Below are 26,147 nucleotides of genomic sequence, written 5' to 3'. Positions count from 1 at the left end.
TTTTACCTTCCCCTCCCCCCATGGTCTTCTGTTAAGTTTCTCAGGATCCACATACAAGTAAAAACATATGGTATCTGTCTTTCTCTGTATGACTTATTTCATTTAGCATAACACTCCAGTTCCATCCATGTTGCTACAAAAGACCATATTTCATTCTTTCTCATTGCCAAGTAGTATTCCATTGTGTATATAAACCGCAACTTCTTTATCCATTCGTCAGTTGATGGACATTTAGTAAGTGTAGGGAACCCAAACACTTACGACCCAAATAATTTGCATATATTTCTTCCTGTGATTCTCTTAATCATCTTATCCATTTGAATATTTTAATTCTTCTTTCACAAATGAGGAAAATGAGGAGCAAAGATGTTGTGTGATTCATCAGTGGTTACAAAGGTAATAAGTGGGATAATTGGGACCCATAATTGTTCAACTATAGTTTCATAATGTGCCTCTCCTTGTACCAATGAGACTCATACCCACTAATCTCTCTCATAGAGCAACTCTGGAGCTTGAATTCCTTTTCTATTTTCCCTCTTGAATCTCAAACCCTCTCTTTGCTATATATGCCACTGGAGTAACTCAAGAACGAAGATTTTATGTAGCATATTTTTTTTGTCTTGTACACATATGTTTGGTGACTGTCCTCAGTCCTGTGGGTAACAGTATATATAACCTTGTCTTATCCTGACAAGTATTTCCTAAGCAATATTTTGACTAATGCAAAAGGTGGCATCACAGAAGCAGCTGTCTGTTATGTTGTCTCCAATGACATATGCCAATCTTCTTCCTTATATTAGGAACAGGAGGTATATATGATTTATATCCTCAAGCCATGCCTCTCCAACAGGTGAAGTCTCAGTTGTTAGTATTTGACATATCCTTTATAAAGCCTAATGTAAGTACAGCAGAATGTGAATGGTAAAATGGTAGACAAACCAGGATCTGGTAAAATTACTTATTATCCTATATCTTCTTTTTTGTTTTAATATTTTTATTGATTTTTGAGAGAGAGAGAGACACAGACAGACAGACAGACACAGTGTGAACTGGGGCGGAACAGAGAGAGAGGGAGACACAGAATCTGAAGTAGGCTCCAGGCTCTGATTTGTCAGCACAGAGCCACATGTGGGGCCCAAACTCATGAACTGTGAGATCATGACCTGAGCCGAAGTTGGAAGCTTAACTGACTGAGCCACCCAGGTGCCCCCCTATATCTTCTTTATGGATGAAATAAATGTGCCAATACATGGAATATGGAGAGATCTAGAATTTTATAGCTTCAATGATTTGTGTTCAAATTTGGGGTCAATGTCTTTGTGCTTTAAGGATATGTGGTGGTTGGGAATGGTTTTATTGCTAAAAAGGACATGAATAAGTAGACAAGATTGTAGAATTATTTCAAGAGAATGGAAGCTTGGTCACTTAGAAAAAGACAACCTTTTTTTCTAATAGAATGAATAGACATTTATTATAGACAATTTTGAAACAAAAAAATATAAAGTAGAAAATAATATACCCTTAACACCCAAAGTTGAAATAAATGTGTCAATACATTTATTTCACTTCAGTCTTTTTTTCAGTTAGTCAGAGAAAGACACGTATCATATGACTTCACTCATATGTGGAATTTAAGATACAGAATAGATGAACATAAGGGAAGGGAAGCAAAAATAATATAAAAACAAGGAAGGGGCAAAACATAAGGGACTGTTTTTTTAGAGAGAGAGGGAGCAACTGAGGCTTGCTGGAGGGGTTTTGGGTTGGGGGGATGGGCTAAATGGACAAGGGGCATTGAGGAAAGCACTTGTTGGAATGAACACAGGGTGTTATATGTAGAGAATGAATCATTGGATTCTACTTCTGAAATTACCATTGCACTATATGCTAACTAACTTGGATATAAATTTCAAAAAATAAAAAAATAAAAAAAAATAAAAAATGTATACACATATGTTTTCAAAATTGGATCAAACTCATCATTATACTGAAATATAGTTCTGTACCTCTGCTTTTTAAAAAAAAATTAACACTGTATAAAGAACTTTCCCCTATGCCACTATATATTCTTTGGAAATAAATATTTTAAAATTTATTCCTTCTTGGACATTCTGGCTTCTTTTTAGGATACTGAAAGTATAATCAATATTGCTATGCTTTTACACACAAAATTGTGAAATCCCTACCTATAGGAAAAGCAATATGAGAAGCTGGAAAACGTTAAAAACATAAACAGTTCATGTAAAAGCAGTGTTAACATTAACATTGCCTGCTTCCCGTGGTTTGACTTATGAGAGCTCTATAGGTACACTGTTTTGTTTTGCTTTTTGACAGCATAGGTATTTGTTTACTGTACATATATTTGACTTTGTGCAGCACACTTCCTCCAAAACCTTTCCTTCTGTTCTCTGATTGGAATGCTACCCAAGTACCCTCAGTGATTGATGCTAGCTGATGATGCTGATCAATTAAATTATTGGTGTCAACTTTAGAAAGTGCACCTTTCATTAATTAGCATTTGTTGACTAATAGATTTCTCTTTAAATGTCATGTTTCCATAGTAAGATGTTTAAGTCAGATATAAAATGTTTCAATAAATTACTCTTTTTAAGAAAGTTTATTTCATAAAAAAGGGAATTTCCCCTACCTTTTCCTATACTGTATTACCATTCGCCTTATAACTCAGTGAAGCAGACACAATAGAAATCACCCTGGCCTGGGCTTAGTCTTTGGCATCCTAAAGACTGACACTCATGCTCTGGATCCCAGGACCACCTGTGGTGGCTGCCCTTTAATTGTTTACTATGCCTGGAGACTTTTGTGCTTCTGTTTCCACCTAGTATTCCCCATAGAGATCTGATTTTCTCTCTGTGTTATGCTATTAATCTAACCATAGCACAGTGATTTTCAAACTATGTTCCACAAAGTACGAAGGCAGAGATCTCCCAAGCTACTACAAGTTTGTTAAATATGCTAGTCCTGGACCTTAATTCTAGAGATTCTGATGTAGTAAGTCTGGTATGGGGTCCACATTTTGAGAACCACATTTTGAGGGGACTAGGTTGTGGTAGGCAGATGAGTGGGCTTTAACAATCCTTTCCTATTTTCTACCAGGATATAAGTTTTTTAAAAAGCCTGAAAACAGCCTTTGTAAAGAATGCTGTGTTTATCCCACCCTAATATGACTTTCAGAAACTCAAAGAGACTTGAAGAAGTGACTCTATAACACACAGTAGTTACCAGCTGCTCCACTTCTGGAAAAACTGTAAAATGCTTTGTCCATTACTTCTTTCTTCCCCCTGTCCTTTATTTCTCAATGGTTGAATTCTCTGTGATGTGTAGGGGGATGCTAATGGGTATTTTCATGAAATGATTGATTAAAAAATTTTGGAGACACTCTCCCACTCTTGCATGAAAGGGGTATCAGAAGCCTTCCCCCTCACATATGGGGTTGGTACCTGAGACTTGAATATAATAATTGTGTTCCTACAATTTAGAAGATTCTGGTCACTTGAAGCTGATTGAGAGATTAACTGAATTTTGCCTCTAGAATTCATATGTTACTGGAAAAAAAATACAAGGTATGGTTAGAGCATTGAGGAAGTCAGAGCCTGGGGCTTCATCCAGCTAGAAAACAGGTTGCTTTCTTGCTATCTGCTATTAGATGCTTGTATTTTTATCAGAAGGTAATCTGAAAACTTTATCTATAACCTGCCACAAATTAAAGGATTTATTAACAAGCTGATACAAAAGTACTTTCATATAAGAACATTTATATTATCAAGATTACAATTGATCAATCTTTTGAATTATTAAAATGAATCATTTCACATTACAAGAAAACTCCTTTTTGTCTTAAAGATAAACCAAATTTTCTGATAATAATCAGAATAAATAAAGGTTCAATTTAAACTTTATGATAACTAGTATATATTTATCTAACAATAAATATATTTATCTGATAATGAATATATTTATATGACAGTGTAATGGCTAGCTGGTGCTTTGTCTTTTCAAAACATCCATGCCAATAGTCCTTCAGTTCTTTTAAGTGTTCTTTATTAAACAGCTAAGGAAGAAGCACTTAGCACTTCTGGGAAGATGGAATAGACATACTTTCCCCTATTTCTTTGGTTAAATATAATACAAACCCTGGACAGTATATAGAAAACGCACATAAGAAGATTATGAAAGGTAGAAGGAAGAAGGCAGAACAGTTAGGAACCTTCGTACTCAAGGACAGCATAATGGTAAATTCCCTGGGTCTTCTTTTTGTCTCATAAGTCTCATACTTGGAGCTTGATAAGCCAGTAACCTAGAAACACCAAATGCAGACAAAGAAATCTCCAGTAGAAGCTTGCTGTCTGTAGCCAGAAGACTAGGAGAGGGACAGTTTAGGAAGACAGAAAATTCTTATTATTTATTTAAGAAGAAAAGTTTTAGATAATAATTGCTGTACTCTAGTCAAACATCACAGAAAAACTATGGCCCTACCTTAACCCATACTGGAAAAGACTCTGACCTTCTTCACATTTTAACAAGGAAACCCCTTTGCTGGAGTGCTGTCAGAGGAGACCTAGTGGAGAGTTAGGACTTTCATCACTCCTCAGTGGTAAGGAGACCACCTCCCTGCCCCCATGGTATCAGTAGAGGTATAAATTATCTATATATAATGTAATACCTCGAGCAACCACTAAAAACTCTATAACACTAAAAAATGTTTAAGACAGTCAAGAAAACAAATGGAAAAAGAAGAACAAAGAGAAACAAAAGATATAATGGCAGCTTTAAGCCACAACATATCAATAATTACATTAAATGTCAATGGTTTAAATATACCAACTATAAGTCAGAGATTGACAGAATATATTAAAAAATAGCCCAACTATATGATGTCTGTAAGAAACTCATTCCAAATATAATAAAATAGAAACATTGAAATTAAAAAGATGTATTATGCAGACATTAACCAAAATAAATCAGGAGTGGCTATACTCATGTCACATAAAGTAGAAAGAAAAGAAAATATGGATCAGAAAGGAACGTTATATAATTACGAAAGGTCAGTCTCCCAAGAAAAGATAGTAATCCTAAAAGGGTATGCACTATATGACAATAGAGCTGTAAAATATGTGATGTAAAAATTGATAGAACTATAAGGAGAAATTGTCAAATCCACAATTATAGTTGGAGATTTCAGGACTCCTCTATCAATGTTGATAGAATAACTAAATAGAAAAATTAGCAAGAATATAGAAGAATTCAACATCATCATCCAAGAAAATCTAATTGACATTTATAGAAAGCTTTGCCCAACCACTGCAGTATATACATTCTTTCCAAGTGTCCATGGAACATATACCAAAATAGAACATATTTTAGGCCATAAAACCTCAACAAATTTAAGAGAATAGAAGTCATAAGTATGTGCTCTGTACACACAATGGAATTATCTAGAAATCATTAGCAGAGGAATGACAGCAAAATTTTCAAGCATTTGGAAATTAAGCAGTGCAATTCTAAGTAATCCATGGGTGAAAGATTATATTGAAGTAAAAAGAAATTGAATTGATGAAAATGAAGATAGAACATAATAAAAATTTGTGGGGCATAGCTAAAACAGTACTTAAAGGGAACTTTATAGCACTTAATGCTTTCTTTCATTAGAAAAGAGGAAAAGCATCTCAAAAAATTAAAAATAGAGCTACCTTATCACCCAGCAATTGTACTACTGGGTATTTATCCAAAGGACACAAAAATGCTAATTTGAAGGGGCACGTGCACCCCAATGTTTATAGCAGCACTGTCAACAATAGCCAAATTATGGAAAGAGCCCAAATGTCCATTGACTGATGAAAGGATAAAGAAGAAGATGTGTGTGTGTGTGTGTGTGTGTGTGTGTGTGTATCTATATGTATATAAGTATACATATATATGTATGCATACCACATCTTCATATATATATATGTATACATATATATGTATATATACACACACACACGAAGGAATATTACTTGGTGATAAAAAAGAATGAAATCTTGCCATTTGCAACAACATGGATGGAACTAGAGTGTATTATGCTAAGGGAAATAGGTCAGAGAAAGATACCAAATGATTTCACTCATGTGGAATTTAAGAAACAAAAGAGATGAACATAGGGGAAGGGAAGGAAAAATAAGACACAAACAGAGAGGGAGGCAAACCTTAAGAGATTCTTGAATACAGAGAACAAACTAAGGGTTGCTGGAGGGGTGTTGGATGGGGGGATGTTGGCTAAATGGATGATAGGCATTAAGGAAGGCACTTGTTGGGATGAGCACTGGGTGCTATATGTAAGGGATGAATCACTAAATTCTGCTCCTGAAACCATTATTGCACTATATGTTAACTAACTTGGATTTAAATAAAATGAAAAACAAACAAAATTAAAATAAAATACTAACAATGATTCTAAGGGGAAAAAAAAAAGAGGAAAAGTCTCAAATCAACAATATAAGTTCTCAACCTCATGAACCCAGAAAAAAAGCAAAATACGTCCAAAGCAAGCATAGGGAGTGGATAACAAAGATAAGAATAGAGAAATCAATGAGATTAAAAACAAAAGAAGAGAAAACTAATGGAACAAAAAGTTAAAATTGACAAATGTCCAGCAAGATTAATAAAGAAAAAACAGAAGATGCAAATTACCAAGAGCAGGAATGAAACAAAAAATATTTTTTTAAGTTTTTACATTTTACTTATTGTATTTATTTATTTTGAGAGATATGGACAGAGGGAGAGAGTGAGCAGGGGAGAGGCAGAGAGAGGGAAAGAGGGAATCCCAAGCAGGCTCCATGCTGTCAGCGCAGAGCCAGATGTGGGGCTCGATCTCACGAATTGTGAGATCATGACCTGAGCCAAAATCAAGAGTTGGTATGCTTAACTGACTGAGCCACCCAGGTGCCCTGAAACAAGAAATATTACTAAAGGTCCTGCAAAAATTAAAAGGATAATAAAGGACTAATAACAAGTCTACATACATACATTTGACAATTTAGGTGAAATAGACCAATTCCTTGAAAAATAAAAACTACCACAACTCACCCAATATGAAATAGACAAGGCCCAATATGAAGGTCCCTATAACTACTCAGGAATTTTAATTCATAATTAATAACCTCCTAAAATAAATCTCCAGATCCAGAAGTTTTCACTAGAGAATACTAACAAGTGTTTAAAGAATTAATGCCAATTCTACAAATCTTTTCAAAAATAGAAGAGAAGGGAACACTTCCAATTTATTTTGTGAAGCCAATATACCTGATACTAAAATCAGACAAAGATTGTGCAAAAAAGAAAAAGAAAACTATGGACCTATTTGCACTATGAATATAGACATAAAAGTCTTAATAGAATGTTGGAAGGAGAATTTGGCATTCCATAAAAACAGTTATGCACCACAACCAAATGGGGCTTATTCTAGTTATTCAAGACTGGTTTAACATTTGAAAATCATATAATGTAATCCACCATATTAACAATCTAATGAAGAAAAATGACATGATCATATCAGTAGATGCAAATAAAAAAAACTCAACATAAATTTTTTTTTTTAATTTTAGAGTGTGCAAGCAGGGGAGAGGGGCAGAGGGAGAGAGAGAATCCCAAGCAGGATCAGCATGGAGCCTGATGTGGGGCTTGATCCCACAATCCTGGGACCACGACCTGAACCCAAATCAAGACTCAGACACTTAACAGACTGAGCCACCCAGATGCCCCCCAAATCAACATTTTTTTAAATTAACAAAAGCCCTCTCAGAAAAAACAGTACTAGTGGGGAATTCCTCAGCTTGATAAAATGAATCTACAAAATCCTAAAGCCAACATCAAAGTTAATAGTGAAAGACTGTATGCTTTCCCCCTAAACGTGGGAAAAAGGCAAGGATATGAGCTCTCACCACTCTTATTTAGCATAGTGTTGTAAATTCTAGCTAGTGCAAAAAGCAAGAAAAGGAAATAAAAGGCATACATATTGGAAATGAAGAAATGATATATTTCTATATGTAGATGACATAATTGTCTATATGAAAAATCCTGAAATCTGCCAAAAAAAGACTCCTTCAAAAGACATGCTTAGATAAATGGGCTGTGGCACAGAGAGAACTAAAATTCCTAGGGGATGTATTAGAGTGTCTGGGTCCTTTGGGTCCTTCGGGTTCTGCCTGGTTGCCTGACCTCCAAATCCAATAGCAGTTCCAGGGGTTTCTTTAACTGTGAAGTGACTACCTGGAGTGATCCCTCCTCCATGGAACCCACACCTTCATGGGCTCTTGAATCCTTCCTTGGGATTTAACCAGACATTGGTCCAAATCAAACCGGTAGCATCCATAGCCCCAAATGATGCTGCCCTCTCAGTAACAGTGCATTTCTAACAGGAGATGAATGGTGGTTTTGAGGCAAGGGAAGGTATTTAATGTGTGCTCTCTGCCTGATTGCTTTTGAACCCTGGGGGTCTGGGCTCTTGCTATTTGTCTGGCTGCCCTGATGTCTTAAGCTTCAGGAGTGACGAGTACAATGTACTGGATTGGAAAGGTCAGCCTTGCCAGAAAGAGATTCTGTCCTTGTTAACATCTTGGCTTGATTAATCTCTGCTGTTTCTGTTTTTCCCTGCATTTTTTGTTCACTGAATCTTTGGTTCACCAATAATTTTATTTACTGAAATTTGCAGGGTGGAGACAGAAGAAGAAAAGATTTTTAAACCTTGAATTCTCTCTGTTTGGGGTTCAGCATATGATTTTTTGATTCAGATTGGAAGTATTTGGATAAGGCCAAATTTTAATTTTCTCTTTAGTAGATTATCCTTTTTAATTTATCATTGCTAAAATTCACTGTAAGTTTGTGTGTATAAGGATTGCTTTGTATTGCAGAATTCTTCAGGCATGAGTATGCTTATTTAGTCAATTGTCTTCAGTATCCATAATACACATATAGATATTAAGTCTTTCTTTTTAAGTTTATTTATTTTAAGAAAGACAGAGACAGCACGAGTAGGGGAGGGACAGAGAGAGAGAATCCTGATGCAGGGCTCAAACTCATAAAGCCATGAGATCATGACCTGAGTGGAAACTAAGGGTCAGACACTTAACTGACTGAGCCACCCAGGCGCTCCAGTATTCATTTTTGATGGTAAAGCTTCCTAGGATGAAGAGTGGCATAGCTGTTCATTGTGGGAAGTTCTGGTTGGTGGAAAATAAACTTCATTTCTGTAACAATAAAACACCAAAGAAAATAACCACCTGTCATACTTATTTATAAACTACAATCCCTTGTAGGATCTTAAACAATAATGAAAAGAAAAACAGAAATGAGAACTTGCCCCTCCAGAGAGTTAACTTTTTTCACTCTACATTCCCTAGCCGGAAGCCTCAATTTTTTAATCGTGAGTTTTTAAGAAGAGCATCATTTTGCATTTCCTGGACAATATATCATGCAGTGACTCACAGAACTGGGGTGTACAGGGCAGGCACATCAGGTTGCTCTACTGAGAACAAGACGGCATGATGTCACAGAGTCATCTCTGTGTAATGCGTCATCCACACAATATTACCAAGCAGTTCTTGGCTTGAGTCTGAATCTCAGAAGATGCTGCAAAATGCTGGAGGGAAAAAAATCTGTCTAATGGGATTGTCTGCTTCACGCATAAAATAAAAATCATTTTGATCCTTTGGAGGTACCTTTATTCCCAAAGGATCCCAATGTACTCGGCTCCTGCCCCAGGAGTATTAGTCATACATCTCTGAAACATCATCTCCTCTGTGCTAGAAAAGACAGGCCCCCTCTGAGGCAGCCTTCTCTGCAACAGGTTTTATTTTGAATGGGATATTAAATAGTATTTCTAAATAAATGATGGGTAATTATATGGTGGCAAAATACAGTTTCCCCTGTTGGAATTTGAACAAGACCTTTTGGTTAATAATCCTCCTTTTCTTAGAGGACTGTATGGTTTAGGAGGAAAGTCCCTTCTTTATTGCAGAGAACATAGTGTGAGTTCACAGGGACTTGGATGGGATGAAAAGGTCAGAGGAAACAGGTGAGAACAGTTGAAGGAAAAGTAGACAGTAGTCAGTAACTCGGAGAGGAAATCAACCAGTAGGTTTAAATGGATGAGAAAGCTATTAGGTCATTGCCTATAGGAAAATAATGTGTCAAGTGTTTCAGAAATGTTTGTTAGAATTGAATTGGCCATCAAATGACAAAGTACAATTTCCTTTTGAAGCTCTTAAATGTCCAGCTTCTTGAATATGGAGAGTCTTTAAAAGACCATCTGCTACATCTTTTGCATTCAGGTTAAATTTAAAAGCATCTCAGCAAGATGAGTGTCTACCCTACCTAAAAAACAGTTCCTGGGAAAGAATACCAGAGAACAAAAGTTAACATATTATCTAACCTAAATTCCTCAGGTTTCAACTAAAACCAGGCTCTCCTTGTTCTTTGTTAAATGAAAAGTAGCTTCTCGCTGTGTGAAAGCCATTCCTACATTTGAAAGATATTATTGTGTGGCTCTTTGCTAAACTCTAATTCCATTTCCTTAAAGGTTTTTCTAAGTTTGTTTCTTAATTCTGACTGTGAAAATTAATAAGAGGTTCTGATATTGAATGGGAAAGCACTTGAAACCTGCCAGAACTTCACTTATTTAAAGCACTATTATCATTATTATTATTATTATAACTATTATTATTATTACTATTATTGTTATTATTTTATTATTTTGTATTCATTCTAAAGAATCCACAGAGCCCTTCATAGAGAATATGACTGAGAGCTGAAGAACTTGACCGCATATGAAGGAGCCAGTGTAATCTTTGAATTTTCTTGTCTGTGTAGCATAAGAATCAGAGACATGTTGTAAACTAACTATAGGAAATGTAGCACAAAACCAACGTTGATTGAATTGGGCTTTCAATTTTTGATAGGTGGCACCTGCAAAGTGCATCAGACACAGCATCATTGGAGACTCTTGCCAACACCAGTTCTCCTGGTCCAGTCACCAGTTGTGACGTTTCAACATGGCTGCTCCTGTTTTCCTCCCAGCGCTGGTACCAAATGGCTGTCCCACAGGTACTCTTTCCGGCAGTGGTTAGGATCAACTCCTCATGGAACAAGCGCCATCACTCCATGGGTTCAGGTTTGCCAGGGTAATGTTCCAGAGGCTGTTGATTTCCTCCTTTGTAATTTGTCTGTGATCCACATAAGTTGCACTAGGTGGCTGGTAGTGTCTGGCTTTGGCTTCTTTCTCTTGTGTGTAAATAACTGTGTTAAAGGTGACACCACATGTTAATTTGGCCAATTTTAAAACTAATTAAAAGAGTACAGTTATTTGTCCAAATAACATATAGTCATAAATTAAAAAGCCCGGTGCCTAAATATGATAAAATATAATTTTTACTAATTTAAACTCACTTCAGTTTCTACTAGGGCTAATCCTGATTATAAGAAAATATTTAAAAACCATTCAACAAATTGCTTGAAGCATCCTTTGGTACCATGTACTATGCTAGGCATTGGGGTTGCAGTAATGAATAAGATAAAGTTGAAATTTGTCCCCAGAGAGATGATAGTATGCAGGAATGTGGTCTTTTTTAGGGATTGGAAACCTCTGGAATTGCAGCTCTTTAAGGATGTGTATGGTGCCTGGGGTCTGACTGTAGTTCCCAAGAGTTTCAGAGCAGAAAGTGTGCTAAAACCCTTGTAAGTAGGAGAGGAGTCAAATATTAAAAATGGACCAGGTGAAGGCAGGCTTCCAATGGTCTGCTTCTGGTTCTCAGAAGATAAGTGTTGTGTGATCCTTTGTTTCCCTGTAATAAAGCAAAGAAGAGAAAGGAAAAATGTGGGGTCATATCCACAGCATAAAGTCTCATGATTTCTTTTTTTTCCAGAGGGCACTTGCCCTAGTAGCTTCTAAGTCACTCCAGCTTTCCCTCATCTTTCATTGGATGACCGGCTTAGTTTCATATAGTGATTTTCTTACCTACTTTTTTCTGATTCCATGTAATTTTTATAGTGTATCCTCTGAGGCCACTTACTTATATTTTAAAATAAGTATTTATTATAAAATATGTTCATTAAAAATTTTACATGTTCATTAGATTTGGAAAACACAGGTATATAGAAAAAAGGAAAGAAGTGTATACTCCCACTACCTAAACATACCCACCATATGTGTTGCGGTGAACTGTCTGCCAGACTATATTTTAAAATGTGAAATCATAACATATATTATGCATTCTTTGGTTCCCTTTGTCATTTGACTTAGCATTTCATCTTAAGCCTTTTCCATAGTATAACATTCTTTTCAGAATCCTTGTTTTAATTATGTCAGTATTCCATTGAGTGAAGTCACCTTATTTTAACTATGTTCTCTCATATATAGACTTCCAGTTTTTCATTACAAACAGTGCTAAAGTGAATATTGCTGTGCACATTATTTTAATCTAAAGCTAAGAAGATATCAGTTTATATAAAAACTAATTCATCAAGGGGCACCTGGGTGGCTCAGTTGATTAAGTGTCCGACTTCAGCTCAGGTCATGATCTCGTGGTTTGTGAGTTTGAGCCCCAGGTCAGACTCTGTGCAGACACCTCAGAGCCTGGAGCCTGCTTCAGATTCTGTGCCTCCCCTCTCTCTGCCCCTCCCATGCTCCTGCTCTGCCTCTCTCTGTCTCTCAATAATAAATAAACATTAAAAATTTTTTTTAAAAACCCTAATTCATCAAATGGTTTTGAATAAGACATAAGGCTTTAAAATAGAACTCTAAACTTTCCAAATACCTACTGTAAGCTTCTCTCTGGTCCCCCTCTCTTTTCTATGAGGGGGGAAGTCGTGCTGCTCCTATAGGTTTCTCCTTTCTCCCATCAACTATGTCATTTCCCCAATCCAGTCTTGCCTGAATTCAGCCCTTGACAGTCAGGTTTTTGGAATGGTTCAATCAGACTGTGTGTTGCTGCCTCTAAGTGAAGCATAAACTTTGGCAACTGTCTGATAAATTTGCCTCAAGCTTCCTAGAAAAAATTTAGGTCTGAAATATCTAGTTTGGTTGGTGTCAGAGACGTCGTAATTTAGTGATAATTGATGTTTTGTCAGGGGAGGGGGCCAGGACCTCTCTTTGGCACAGTGTGGAGGAATGGAGTGAGATGACTGGCAGGAATAGTGGGCACAGAAGCGCCAAGAGATGTAGCTTGGAAGTGGGGGGACATCCTGGGAGAAGGTCAATGAAGGAAGGCTTGGTAATTAGTCATCTGAAGTCAGCTTGCAGCATGGCCATGAATGACAAATTTAGACATGGTCACATGCTTGGTCGAATGTCTTGTTGAGGATCTGAATTGGAAAAAGAATCTCATGCAGCATATTATCTGTTTTGGTTGATATTTCCTAAGATGCTCAATTGGAACCTTAAAGATTTGGGGGGCCAATCTCATGCTTTAGAGCTATACAATGGCATATAATTAATATGATACATTGAAATGGAAAGTAAGATACACATGATTTAGATAATTTTGTCATTTGATTATAAGTTTTGAGCTTGACGGTTTAGGCAACAACCAAGACCAATGAGTAAGAGGATGTGAAACATCACTGCCATCTCATCTACCCGTGACTATCCAGGACTTCTTCCTATGTACCGTAGCACCACACACAGGAGCTGCTTCAGGTTCAGGAGGCAAGAACAGGGTGTGTGTGTGTGTGTGTGTGTGTGTGTGTGTGTGTGGTGCATGTTACTCTGCTCTGAGTACCTAGAGGCCACTAGAGGCCAGACCCTACTGGGCAGAATCTTAGAATGGGTCATTACTACTGTTCTGTGTGCCCACATGCTGATTGATGGGTGTGACTCTGTAGACCTGTGTACCCAACTATCATTGGAGCTTCCTTGGAGGTATCTGCATTTGGTCAAGGATATTGCTTGGCCCCATGTAAATTGTCACTTTTACCAGTCAGGGCCTCCTATGTCTTCTCTTACCCATCTGCATGATCTCCTTGCTTAGAAAGAAGTGGGCAGTAGTTGGACACCAAAGAGACTGATTTTCAAGTACCAAACAATTTCAACTCCTTACTTTCTTGAGGTTATGCTAGGGCCCTGGAAAACATACGAAATTGTATCTTACCTGCCATGTTGGGTATACAGCTTTTCCTCCCACAACTTCTACTTCAAGCAGGGAATCACACTACTGACCTGCTCTGTGACTGTGTGGGAGGAAACTCTATTGCTTTCTACATACACAGCTCTTATGTTACACAGAGACCAAGAAATAAAAGGGGGTTGAAGTGAGGTGCAGGCTCAGTTATACACACGTGTATAATTGCAGTTTTCTTTGCAGTACTTCTTCCCATTAGGATTTAATTGCTCAGAGATAATTGAGTCATATACAGGTTATGAGGGCCTTATAAAAGGAGACTGGATCACCCCACCAACAGGTGTTGTCATTCCTGAGGCATCTTCTTTATCCTGACTCTGTACAGTGGGGAATAAATGAACGATGTTATGTTTTGGTGCTGATAGAATATAAAGAATCTGGGATATTATTCATGGTGCCTAATAAATTGTCTTAGAGAAGTGCCAAAAGCTGTAATGTCCACTCAGTTCAATTTTAGTGAGGAATTAAGGCACTCTACTAGGATACATTCTAGTTTAGCTGCTTTCATGAGCCAAACTGACCAGAATTGACTCAATTCTCCTCTTTACTTAGCATATGAAATCTCAGCCATGTAGCTACCCTGAACCAGATATCACTTCTCACCAAGCCATTCCCAAATGTTACCCCAAAATGGGTTCTGTGTAACTCTGAGGAAGAATTACCGATGATTGGAATTATACCATGGGCCGATGAAGGTCCAATGTAAGATGGGGAGAACTCATTTGAGAAATGCAGCTGAGATGGGTGGATGACTGTGATGTCACACACCTTGGAGAGGAATAGCTGCTGCTGGCTTTTTGTTTGGGTTTGTGTTTTTATAAGGGAGGAGGAGTGGTGTCGGAAGCAGCAGTAGGAAGTAGGAAAGGAAGAATGTCCACCTGTCTTCATGGTGTGTGGGAAGCAAGTGAATGAGCAGCCTCCACTGAGAGGCCTTCAAGTAAGATGATATCATTACTCATTCAGTAAATAGGTGTTGAGCATATCCAAGTGCTGGGGAAGCAATGTGTCTGTGCACTCGTGATCTGGGGAGGTAAATGTGGTATGGTACTGAAATTGATGCTCTTCTGATCCAGCTTTCATTCAAGTCAAGGAGGATCAGTCAGGCAGAAGCAGATCTCCATGGAGTCTGAAGGTGTCCAGTAATTCATTTACAATGGACAGGAATCTAGACCAGGAGGGAAGGTGTTAGAGAAAGGGAGCAGTGTGGGTCTAGGTGAGGGAACCCAGCAGGTCCCTCTCTTGTCACTGTTACTTACACAGCTGCTTCCAGCTTCTTTTTTCCACACACTGGCTTGCTCTGCTCCTCAGAAATTGGCTGAAAATGGCTGTCCTCAAGGCCCTTGGACGTTGTCTGCTCAAGGGACCAGCCCAGGTTAAAACTGGACACTCTTAGCCCCAATTCCAAATATCCAGCTCTGGCCCAACACAGGTCACCTGTAGCCAGGAGGGTAGGGCACAGAGTACAAATATGCCTGAATGCCTAGCTTGGCAGAGGATGTTTTCTGGGGAAGGGAGACTGTTGAGAACTTGGTGAAGAGCCTAAAGGGTATCTTCTCTGGACCACTTTTCAAGGTTGGGGAGGATGTTGGGTGTGAGTCCTCTGGTGTAGAGTTTGTTCAAGGGTGGCTGCCACAGTTGGGTTCACTGGCACATTGTCAAACAACTCCAAAGGCGGAAAAATGCCAAAATATTCTCCAGTCTAATTAGATTAACCTTAATAAAGAGACAGCTTACTCCACCGCTCTAGTATTATAAGGAATCTACATTGGGTTTCCATTTCCTGAGCAGTCGTTGTTAATTGGCAGCATGGTTTTGTTTGTAAAGAAAATGTAGTGTATCTTTAATCCAGATGAAAAATGCATATACATCCAAATGACAAAGTAGCAGTTTACAAATTTCTCTCAACCTGTGAGAAGCTAAGCTTCATATCCGTGCAGTTCTCATCTTGCTGAACAGGAGACCTCTTTGCTTCTTAGGCATGCTCTTTGTGCATCCAAGGCAATCCATCAGAGCTGGTGCAGCTGCTGGTGTCCCTGAGCTACTGGGCCTGCATCACTCTTCATTTCCTGGTGCTGATGGCACGATCAGCCCTGTTATTGATGATGTCAGGCTTGGCCTTTGGTGTCTGATGGATGGAACCTTGGCCTGGGTTTATGGATTATATTTTTAGTGGGAGACAGTCAAAACTCAAAGAATTTGAGTGGATCCTTGTCTTGGCACTCCCTGCTTGGACAGACCTCCCAACAAGATGAGAGGGATCCATTTTTAGAGCAGATGGAAGAGACCTCTCAGAGGCAGAGAGAATAAACCAAGCTTTATCCCTAAATTCATTTACTCCATTCATTTATTAATTTGTGTTTTCAGTATGATATTGCTCACTTGATGCACAGTAATGACACAGTGATCTGGCTCCTACCCTCAGGGAGCTTTCTGTCTGGTAACAAGCAATTTCCATCAGCATGAGTGATTCAGTAGGGAGCAGAGGTGTTAGGAGAGAACTTAGAAGTGTATGACCTGCACATGGGGGGAGCTCAGAGGGCTCCAGGAGGAGGTGGTAAGTAGAGATGTGAATGACGAGCAGCTGTCAGCTGGTAAGGCAGGCATGGAGGTAATGTTCTGGGTACAGGCACAGCTACTTTGCAGACAGGAGAGCAAGATGTGTTAGAACATATATGGAAGCTCAGGAGCATGGGCACGGGGTGGCTTGAGGTTAGGGTAGGAGCCACATTGTGCAGGCCAAGATGCTGGGACTTCCACCCAAAGAGAATGTAAGCCACTGAAAGGCTTTAAGCAAAGGAGATGCAGGCTCTTCTCCTCCTTTAGTGCCTCCAGCTTCTCCTGCAGGGTCAACAATGCTTTAATTAAGTGTTATGATTCCAGTGTGGTAAATGTTCCCGGGCCCATAACTATTTTATCCACATGCATGAATTAGAAGTGAATTAAAAAAAATATCTGTTTGGTCCTGTCCGCTGGGGTCAGCTGAGGCCATGTCTCAGCTTCCTCTCTTTATGTACCCAGTTCCTGCAGACCTTTGGGACTCAAACCCTGGACTGCTGTCCAGACTGGCATCTTGCCTTGGTGGGAGGATTGACTTCTGTAGGATCCCATGACATAAGTTTGCCTTTACTCGCCTGGTGGGAGCTGGGTTACTTTCCTTGTGAGGCATATAGGAACCTGTGTCATTGCTGCATAGTCTGTAGAAAGTGTGGGGACAGGAGCCTGTGGGGACAGCTGTTCCATTGCAGCAGTGCAAGTATCCCCACAGGGTCCAATATGCTGGAGGTTTACTTTGGTACAGGGAAGTTATTTTCATCTCTTTGGAGCTGCTTCATTCTCTGCTTCCACACAGTCTCCTTGCCTCATCCCACCATGTGCGTCAACAACTGGGGGTGGCAGGGGGTGGAGGAGACAATTGAGGGAGATTCCAGTTATGTCAGTAAGATCAGTTTATGTGCTCTGTGCTGGAAGTCCAAGAGGACAGAGTTAAGTTTTGTTCCATTCAAAGTTTTATTTTTGACTGTGTTCTGAAGACCTGAAGGTGTAAAAGGTGAGTTAGCAAGAATATGGGCCCAGGAATTGAACACATCCAGGCTGGTCTGCTGGCTCTGCCACCTACTAACCATATGTGCATTTGGCAAATAAGCCATCAGTTTCTTTTCTAATAGAGTGAGGACAAAGGTTCAGAGAGTTGCTGTGAGGGCTTTTCTTTTCCAGTTGTATTGAGATATAGTTGACATACAATATTGTGTAAGTTGAAAGTGTACCATGTGATGATCAGATCAGTAAAAGAAAGGACAAGAACCATATGATCCTCTCAATAGATGCAGAGAAAGCATTTGACAAAATACAGCATCCTTTCTTGATAAAAACCCTCAAGAAAGTAGAGATAGAAGGAGCATACCTCAATATCATAAAAGCCATGTATGAACGACCCAATGCTAATATCATCCTCAATGGGGAAAAACTGAGAGCTTTCCCCCTAAGGTCAGGAATAAGACAGGGATGTCCACTCTCACCACTGTTATTCAGCATAGTATTGGAAGTCCTAGCCTCAGCAATCAGACAACACAAAGAAATAAAAGGCATCCAAATCAGCCAGGAGGAGGTCAAACTCTCACTCTTCGCAGATGACATGATACTCTATATGGAAAACCCTAAAGATTCCACCAACAAACTGCTATAACTGATTCATTAATTCAGCAAAGTTGCAGAATATAAAAATCAATGCACAGTAATCGGTTGTATTCCTATACACCAACAATGAAGCGACAGAAAGAGAAATCAAGGAGTCGATCCCATTTACAGTTGCACAAAAAAACCATAAAATACCTAGGAATAAATCTAACCAAAGAGGTGAAAAATCTATACACTGAAACTATAGAAAGCTTATGAAATAAATTGAAGAAGACACAAAAAATGGAAAAAGATTCCATGCTCCTGGATAGGAAGAAAAAATACTGTTAAAATGTCGATACTAACCGAAGAAATCTACATATTCAATGTAATCCCTATCAAAATAACACCAGCTTTCTTCACAGAACTTGAAAATTTGTGTGGAACCAGAAAAGACCCCAAATAGACAAAGCGATCTTGAAAAAGAAAACCAAAGCAGGAGGCATCACAGTCCCAGACTTCAAGCTATACTATAAAGCTGTAATCATGAAGACAGTATGGTCCTGGCACAAGAACAGACACTCAGATCAATGGAACAGAATAGAGAACCCAGAAATGGACCCACAAACGTATGGCCAACTAATCTCTGACAAAGCAGGAAAGAATATCCAATGGAATAAAGACAGTCTCTTCAGCAAGTGGTGCCAGGACATGCACAGCGACATGCCGAATGAACCTGGACCACTTTCTTACACCAAACACAAAAATAAACTCAAAATGGATGAAAGACCTAAATGTAAGACAGGAAGCCATCAAAATCCTCGAGGAGAAAGCAGGCAAAAACCTCTTTGATCTTGGCTGCAGCAACTTCTTACTCAACAGGTCTCTGGAAGCAAGGGAAACAAAAGCAAAAATGAACTATTGGGACCTGGTCAAAATAAAAATCTTTTGCACAGCAAAACTAAAAGGCAACCGACAGAATGGGAGAAGATATTTGCAAATGACATATCAGATAAAGGGTTAGTATCCAAAATCTATAAAGAACTTCTCAAAGTCAACACCCAAAAAACAAATAATCCACTGTAGAAATGGGCAAAAAACATGAATAGACGCTTCTCCAAAGAAGACATTCAGATGGCCAACCGACACATGAAAAAATGCTCAACGTCACTCATCATCAGGGAAATACAAATCAAAACTACAATGAGATACCACCTCACACCTGTCAAAATGTCTAACATTAACAACTTAGGCAACAACAGATATTGGTGAGGATGCAGAGAAGAGGATCTCTTTTGCATTGTTGGTGGGAATGCAAGCTGGTGGAGCCACACTGGAAAAAAATATGGCGGTTCCTCAAAAAACTAAAAATAGAACTACCCTATGACCCAGCAATTGCAGTACTAGGTATTTATCTAAGGGATCCAGGTGTGCTGTTTCGAAGGGACACATGCACCCCCATGTTTATAGTAGCACTATCAACAATAGCCAAAGTATGGAAAGAGCCCAAATGTCCATCAAGGGATGAATGGATAAAGAAGATGTGGTATGTACACACACACACACACACACACACACACACACACACAGACACACACACACACACACACAGACACATACACACAATGGAGTATTACTTGGCAATCAGAATGAAATCTTGCTATTTGCAACTACGTGGATGGAACTAGAGGGTATTATGCTAAGTGAAATTAGTCAGAGAAAGACAAATATCATATGACTTCACTCATATGAGGACTTTAAGAGACGAAACAGATGAACATAAGGGAAGAGAAACAAAAATAATATAAAAACAGGGAGGGGGACAAAACAGAAGAGACTCATAAATATGGAGAACAAACTGAGGGTTACTGGAGGGGTTGTGGGAGGGGGGATGGGCTAAATGGGTAAGGGGCATTAAGGAATCTACTCCTGAAAGCATTGTTGCACTATCTGCTAACTAATTTGGATGTAAATCTTAAAAAATAAAAAATAAAATTAAAAATAATAAATTTTAAATATAAAATAAAATAAAGTATGATGGCTGGACAAGATGATTTTTAAGATTCTTTTAACATCTAAAATCCAGGGGATTTTATTTGCATTTCTCTGATGATTAATAATGTTGAGTACATTTGCATGTACTATTGGCTACTTTGTATGTCTTTTTTGGAAAAATGTCTACTCAGATTCTGCCCATTTCTTAATCAGATTATTACTATTATCATCATCATTATTATTATTTTGCTGTTGAGTTGTATGAGTTCTTCATATATTTTGGATATTAACCCCTTATCTAGTATATGATTTGCGTATATTTTCTCCCATTCCATAGATTGCCTCTTCATTCTGTTGATTGTTTCTTTTGCTGTACTGAAGATTTTTAGTTTGATATAGTACTACTTATTTTAGTTTTGTTTTTGTTGCTTGTGCTTTTGGTGTTGTGTCCCAACACCAATGTTACCAATTGGTAACACCAATTGTTACCAATACCAATGTCAAGGAGCTTTCTCCCTATGTTTTCTTATAGGAGTTTTACAGTTTCTCATATATAAGACTTTGATCCATTTCAAGTTAATTTTTGTGAGCAGTATAAGATAGAGGTCTAGTGTCATGTTTTTGCGTGTGAATATCCAATTTTGCCAGTACTATTTATTGAAATGACTGTTTTTTCCTCATTGAATACTCTTGGCTCTTTTGTGAAGTATTAGTTGACCCTATATGCATAGGGTCTTGATTCTGTTGTATTGATCTATGTCTGTTTTTATGTTAGTACTATACTGTTTTGATTACTGTAGCTTTGTAATATAGTTTTTTCCAATATATGAAGTTTATTGTCAAATTGGTTTCTATACAACACCCAGTGCTCATCCCAAAAGGTGCCCTCCTCAATACCCATCACCCACCCTCTCCTCCCTCCCACTTCCATCAACCCTCAGTTTGTTCTCAGTTTTTAGGAGTCTCTTATGCTTTGGCTGTCTTCCACTCTAACCTCTTTTTTTTTTCCTTCCCCTCCCCCATGGGTTTCTGTTAAGTTTCTCAGGATCCACATAAGAGTGAAACCGTATGGTATCTGTCTTTCTCTGTATGGCTTATTTCACTTAGCATCACACTCTCCAGTTCCATCCACGTTGCTACAAAGGGCCATATTTCATTTTTTCTCATTGCCATGTAGTACTCCATTGTGTATATAAACCACATTTTTTTTTATCCATTCATCAGTTGATGGACATTTAGGCTCTTTCCATAATTTGGCTATTGTTGAGAGTGCTGCTATAAACATTGGGGTACAAGTGCCCCTATGCATCAGTACTCCTGTATCCCTTGGGTAAATTCCTAGCAGTGCTATTGCTGGGTCATAGGGTAGGTCTATTTTTAATTTTCTGAGGAACCTCCACACTGCTTTCCAGAGCGGCTGCACCAATTTGCATTCCCACCAACAGTGCAAGAGGGTTCCCGTTTCTCCACATCCTCTCCAGCATCTATAGTCTCCTGATTTGTTCATTTTGGCCACGCTGACTGGCGTGAGGCGATATCTGAGTGTGGTTTTGATTTGTATTTCCCTGATGAGGAGCGACGTTGAGCATCTTTCATGTGCCTGTTGGTCATCTGGATGTCTTCTTTAGAGAAGTGTCTATTCATGTTTTCTGCCCATTTCTTCACTGGGTTATTTGTTTTTCGGGTGTGGAGTTTGGGGAGCTCTTTATAGATTTTGGATACTAGCCCTTTGTCCGATATGTCATTTGCAAATATCTTTTCCCATTCCGTTGGTTGCCTTTTAGTTTTGTTGGTTGTTTCCTTTGCTGTGCAGAAGCTTTTTATCTTCATAATATCCCAGTAGTTCATTTTTGCTTTTAATTCCCTTGCCTTTGGGGATGTGTCAAGTAAGAAATTGCTACGGCTGAGGTCAGAGAGGTCTTTTCCTGCTTTCTCCTTTAGGGTTTTGATGGTTTCCTGTCTCACATTCAGGTCCTTTATCCATTTTTTTTGTGAGTGGTGTGAGAAAGTGGTCTAGTTTCAATCTTTTGCATGTTGCTGTCCAGTTCTCCCAGCACCATTTGTTAAAGAGACTGTCTTTTTTCCATTGGATATTCTTTCCTGCTTTGTCAAAGATTAGTTGGCCATACGTTTGTGGGTCTAGTTCTGGGGTTTCTATTCTATTCCATTGGTCTATGTGTCTGTTTTTGTGCCAATACCATGCTGTCTTGATGATTACAGCTTTGGAGTAGAGGCTAAAGTCTGGGATTGTGATGCCTCCTGCTTTGGTCTTCTTCAAAATTACTTTGGCTATTCAGGGTCTTTTGTGGTTCCATATGAATTTTAGGATTGCTTGTTCTAGTTTTGAGAAGAATGCTGGTGCGATTTTGATTGGGATTGCATTGAATGTGTAGATAGCTTTGGGTAGTATTGACATTTTGACAATATTTATTCTTCTAATCAATGAGCACGGAATGTTTTTCCATTTCTTTATATCGTCTTCAATTTCCTTCATAAGCTTTCTATAGTTTTCAGCATACAGATCTTTTACATCTTTGGTTAGATTTATTCCTAGGTATTTTATGCTTCTTGGTGCAATTGTGAATGGGATCAGTTTCTTCATTTGTCTTTCTGTTGCTTCGTTATTAGTGTATAAGAATGAACTGATTTCTGTACATTGATTTTGTATCCTGCAACTTTGCTGAATTCATGTATCAGTTCTAGCAGACTTCTGGTGGAGTCTTTCGGATTTTCCATGTATAATATCATGTCATCTGCAAAAAGCGAAAGCTTGACTTCATCTTTGCCAATTTTGATGCCTTTGATTTCCTTTTGTTGTCTGATTGCTGATGCCAGAACTTCCGACACTATGTTAAACAACAATGGTGAGAGTGGACATCCCTGTCATGTTCCTGATCTCTCAGTTTTTCCCCATTGAGGATGATGTTAGCTGTGGGCTTTTCATAAATGGCTTTTATGATCTTTAAGTATGTTCTTTCTATCCCGGCTTTCTCGAGGGTTTTTATTAAGAAAGTTTGCTGAATTTTGTCAAAGGCCTTTTCTGCATCGATTGACAGGATCATATGGTTCTTGTCTTTTCTTTTATTAATGTGATGTATCACATTGATTGATTTGCGAATGTTGAACCAGCCCTGCATCCCAGGAATGAATCCCACTTGATCATGGTGAATAATTCTTTTTATATGCTGTTGAATTCGATTTGCTAGTATCTTATTGAGAATTTTTGCATCCATATTCATCAGGGATATTAGCCTGTAGTTCTCTTTTTTTACTGGGTCTCTGTCTGGTTTAGGAATCAAAGTAATACTGGCTTCATAGAATGAGTCTGGAAGTTTTCCTTCCCTTTTTATTTTTTGGAATAGCTTGAGAAGGATAGGTATTATCTCTGCTTTAAACGTCTGGTAGAACTCCCCTGGGAAGCCATCTGGTTCTGGACTCTTATTTGTTGGGAGATTTTTGATGACTGATTCAATTTCTTCGCTGGTTATGGGTCTGTTCAAGCTTTCTATTTCCTCCTGATTCAGTTTTGGAAGCGTGTGGGGTTTAGGAATTTGTCCACTTCTTCCAGGTTGTCCAGTTTGTTGGCATATAATTTTTCATAGTATTCCCTGATAATTGCTTGTATCTCTGAGGGATTGGTTGTAATAATTCTATTTTCATTCATGATTTTATCTATTTGGGTCATCTCCCTTTTCTTTTGGAGAAGCCTGGCTAAAAGTTTATCAATTTTGTTTATTTTTTCAACATTTATTTATTTTTGGGACAGAGAGAGACAGAGCATGAACAGGGGAGGGGCAGAGAGAGAGGGAGACACAGAATCTTGGGACAGAGAGAGACAGAGCATGAACGGGGGAGGGGCAGAGAGAGAGGGAGACACAGAATCGGAAACAGGCTCCAGGCTCTGAGCCATCAGCCCAGAGCCTGACGCGGGGCTCGAACTCACGGGCCGCGAGATCGTGACCTGGCTGAAGTCGGACGCTTAACCGACTGCGCCACCCAGGCGCCCCTGTTTATTTTTTCAAAAAACCAACTCTTGGTTTCGTTGATCTGCTCTACAGTTTTTTTAGATTCTATATTGTTTATTTCTGCTGTGATCTTTATTATTTCTCTTCTTCTGCTGGATTTAGGCTGCCTTTGCTGTTCTGCTTCTATTTCCTTTAGGTGTGCTGTTAGATTTTGTATTTGGGATTTTTCTTGTTTCTTGAGATAGGCCTGGATTGCAATGTATTTTCCTCTCGGGACTGCCTTTGCTGCATCCCAAAGCGTTTGGATTGTTGTATTTTCATTTTCATTTGTTTCCATATATTTTTTAATTTCTTCTCTAATTGCCTGGTTGACCCATTCATTCTTTAGTAGGGTGTTCTTTAACCTCCATGCTTTTGGAGGTTTTCCAGACTTTTTCCTGTGGTTGATTTCAAGCTTCATAGCATTGTGGTCTGAAAGTATGCATGGTATGATTTCAATTCTTGTATACTTATGAAGGGCTGTTTTGTGACCCAGTATGTGATCTATCTTGGAGAATGTTCCATGTGCACTTGAGAAGAAAGTATATTCTGTTGCTTTGGGATGTAGAGTTCCAAATATATCTGTCAAGTCCATCTGATCAATGTATCTTTCAGGGCCCTTGTTTCTTTATTGACCGTGTGTCTAGATGATCTATCCATTTCTGTAAGTGGAGTGTTAAAGTCCCCTGCAATTACCACATTCTTATCAATAAGGTTGCTTATGTTTGTGAGTAATTGTTTTATATATTTGGGGGCTCCTGTATTTGGCACATAGACATTTATAATTGTTAGCTCTTCCTGATGAATAGACCCTGTGATTATTATATAATGCCCTTCTTCATCTCTTGTTACAGCCTTTAATTTAAAGTCTAGTTTGTCTGATATAAGTATGGCTACTCCAGCTTTCTTTTGACTTCCAGTGGCATGATAAATAGTTCTCCATCCCCTCACTCTCAATCTGAAGGTGTTCTCAGGTCTAAAATGAGTCTCTTGTAGACAGCAAATAGATGGGTCTTGTTTTTTTTATCCATTCTGATACCCTATGTCTTTTGGTTGGCACATTTAGTCTATTTTCATTCAGTGTTATTATGGAAAGATATGGGTTTAGTGTCATTGTGATGTCCGTAGGTTTCATGCTTGTAGTGATGTCTCTGGTACTTTGTCTCACAGGATCCCCCTTTGGATCTTTTGTAGGGCTGGTTTAGTGGTAACGAATTCCTTCAGGTTTTGTTTGTTTGGGAAGACCTTTATCTCTCCTTCTATTCTAAATGATAGACTTGCTGGATAAAGGATTCTCAGCTGCATATTTTTTTCTCTTCATCACATTGAAGATCTCCTGCCATTCCTTTCTGGCCTGCCATTCCTTTCAAAAGAGAGATCCGTCACGAGTCTTATAGGTCTCCCTTTGTATGTTAGAGCACGTTTATCTCTAGCTGCTTTGAGCATTTTCTCTTTCCTTGTATTTTGCCAGTTTCACTATGATATGTTGTGCAGAAGATCAATTCATGTTACATCTGAAGGGAGTTCTCTGTGCCTCTTGGATTTCAATGCCTTTTTCCTTCCCCAGATCCGGGAAGTTCTCAGCTATTATTTCTTCAAGTACACCTTCAGCACCTTTCCCTCTGTCTTCCTCCTCTGGGATACCAATTATGCATATGTTATTTCTCTTTAGTGCATCACTTAGTTCTCTAATTTTCCCCTCATACTCCTGGATTTTCTTATCTCTCTTTTTCTCAGCTTCTTCTTTTTCCATAATTTTATCTTCTAGTTCGCCTATTCTCTCCTCTGCCTCTTCAATCCGAGCCGTGGTTGTCTCCATTTTATTTTGCAGTTCATTGATAGCATTTTTTAGGTCCTCCTGGCTGTT

General features: G+C 38.5%; 1 protein-coding gene across 2 annotated transcripts in view; it reads left to right on the top strand.

Moving 5' to 3' along the window:
• The window catches only part of CRH (corticotropin releasing hormone), a 189,482-nt gene that overhangs the window by 66,443 nt on the left and 96,892 nt on the right, over positions 1-26,147 (top strand). For both annotated transcript variants that reach the window (XM_043602207.1, XM_043602206.1), the window contains exon 3: positions 10,953-11,097. The gene's annotated coding sequence lies outside the window, so the exon portion shown is untranslated. The remainder of the gene's footprint in view (positions 1-10,952; positions 11,098-26,147) is intronic.

This window comes from Prionailurus bengalensis, chromosome F2 (genome assembly GCF_016509475.1).
Source record: "Prionailurus bengalensis isolate Pbe53 chromosome F2, Fcat_Pben_1.1_paternal_pri, whole genome shotgun sequence".
In the NCBI taxonomy this organism is placed as follows: Eukaryota; Metazoa; Chordata; class Mammalia; order Carnivora; family Felidae; genus Prionailurus; species Prionailurus bengalensis.
Note: the sequence above shows the minus strand (reverse complement) of the source record. Positions and strands in the feature narration are given on the sequence as shown.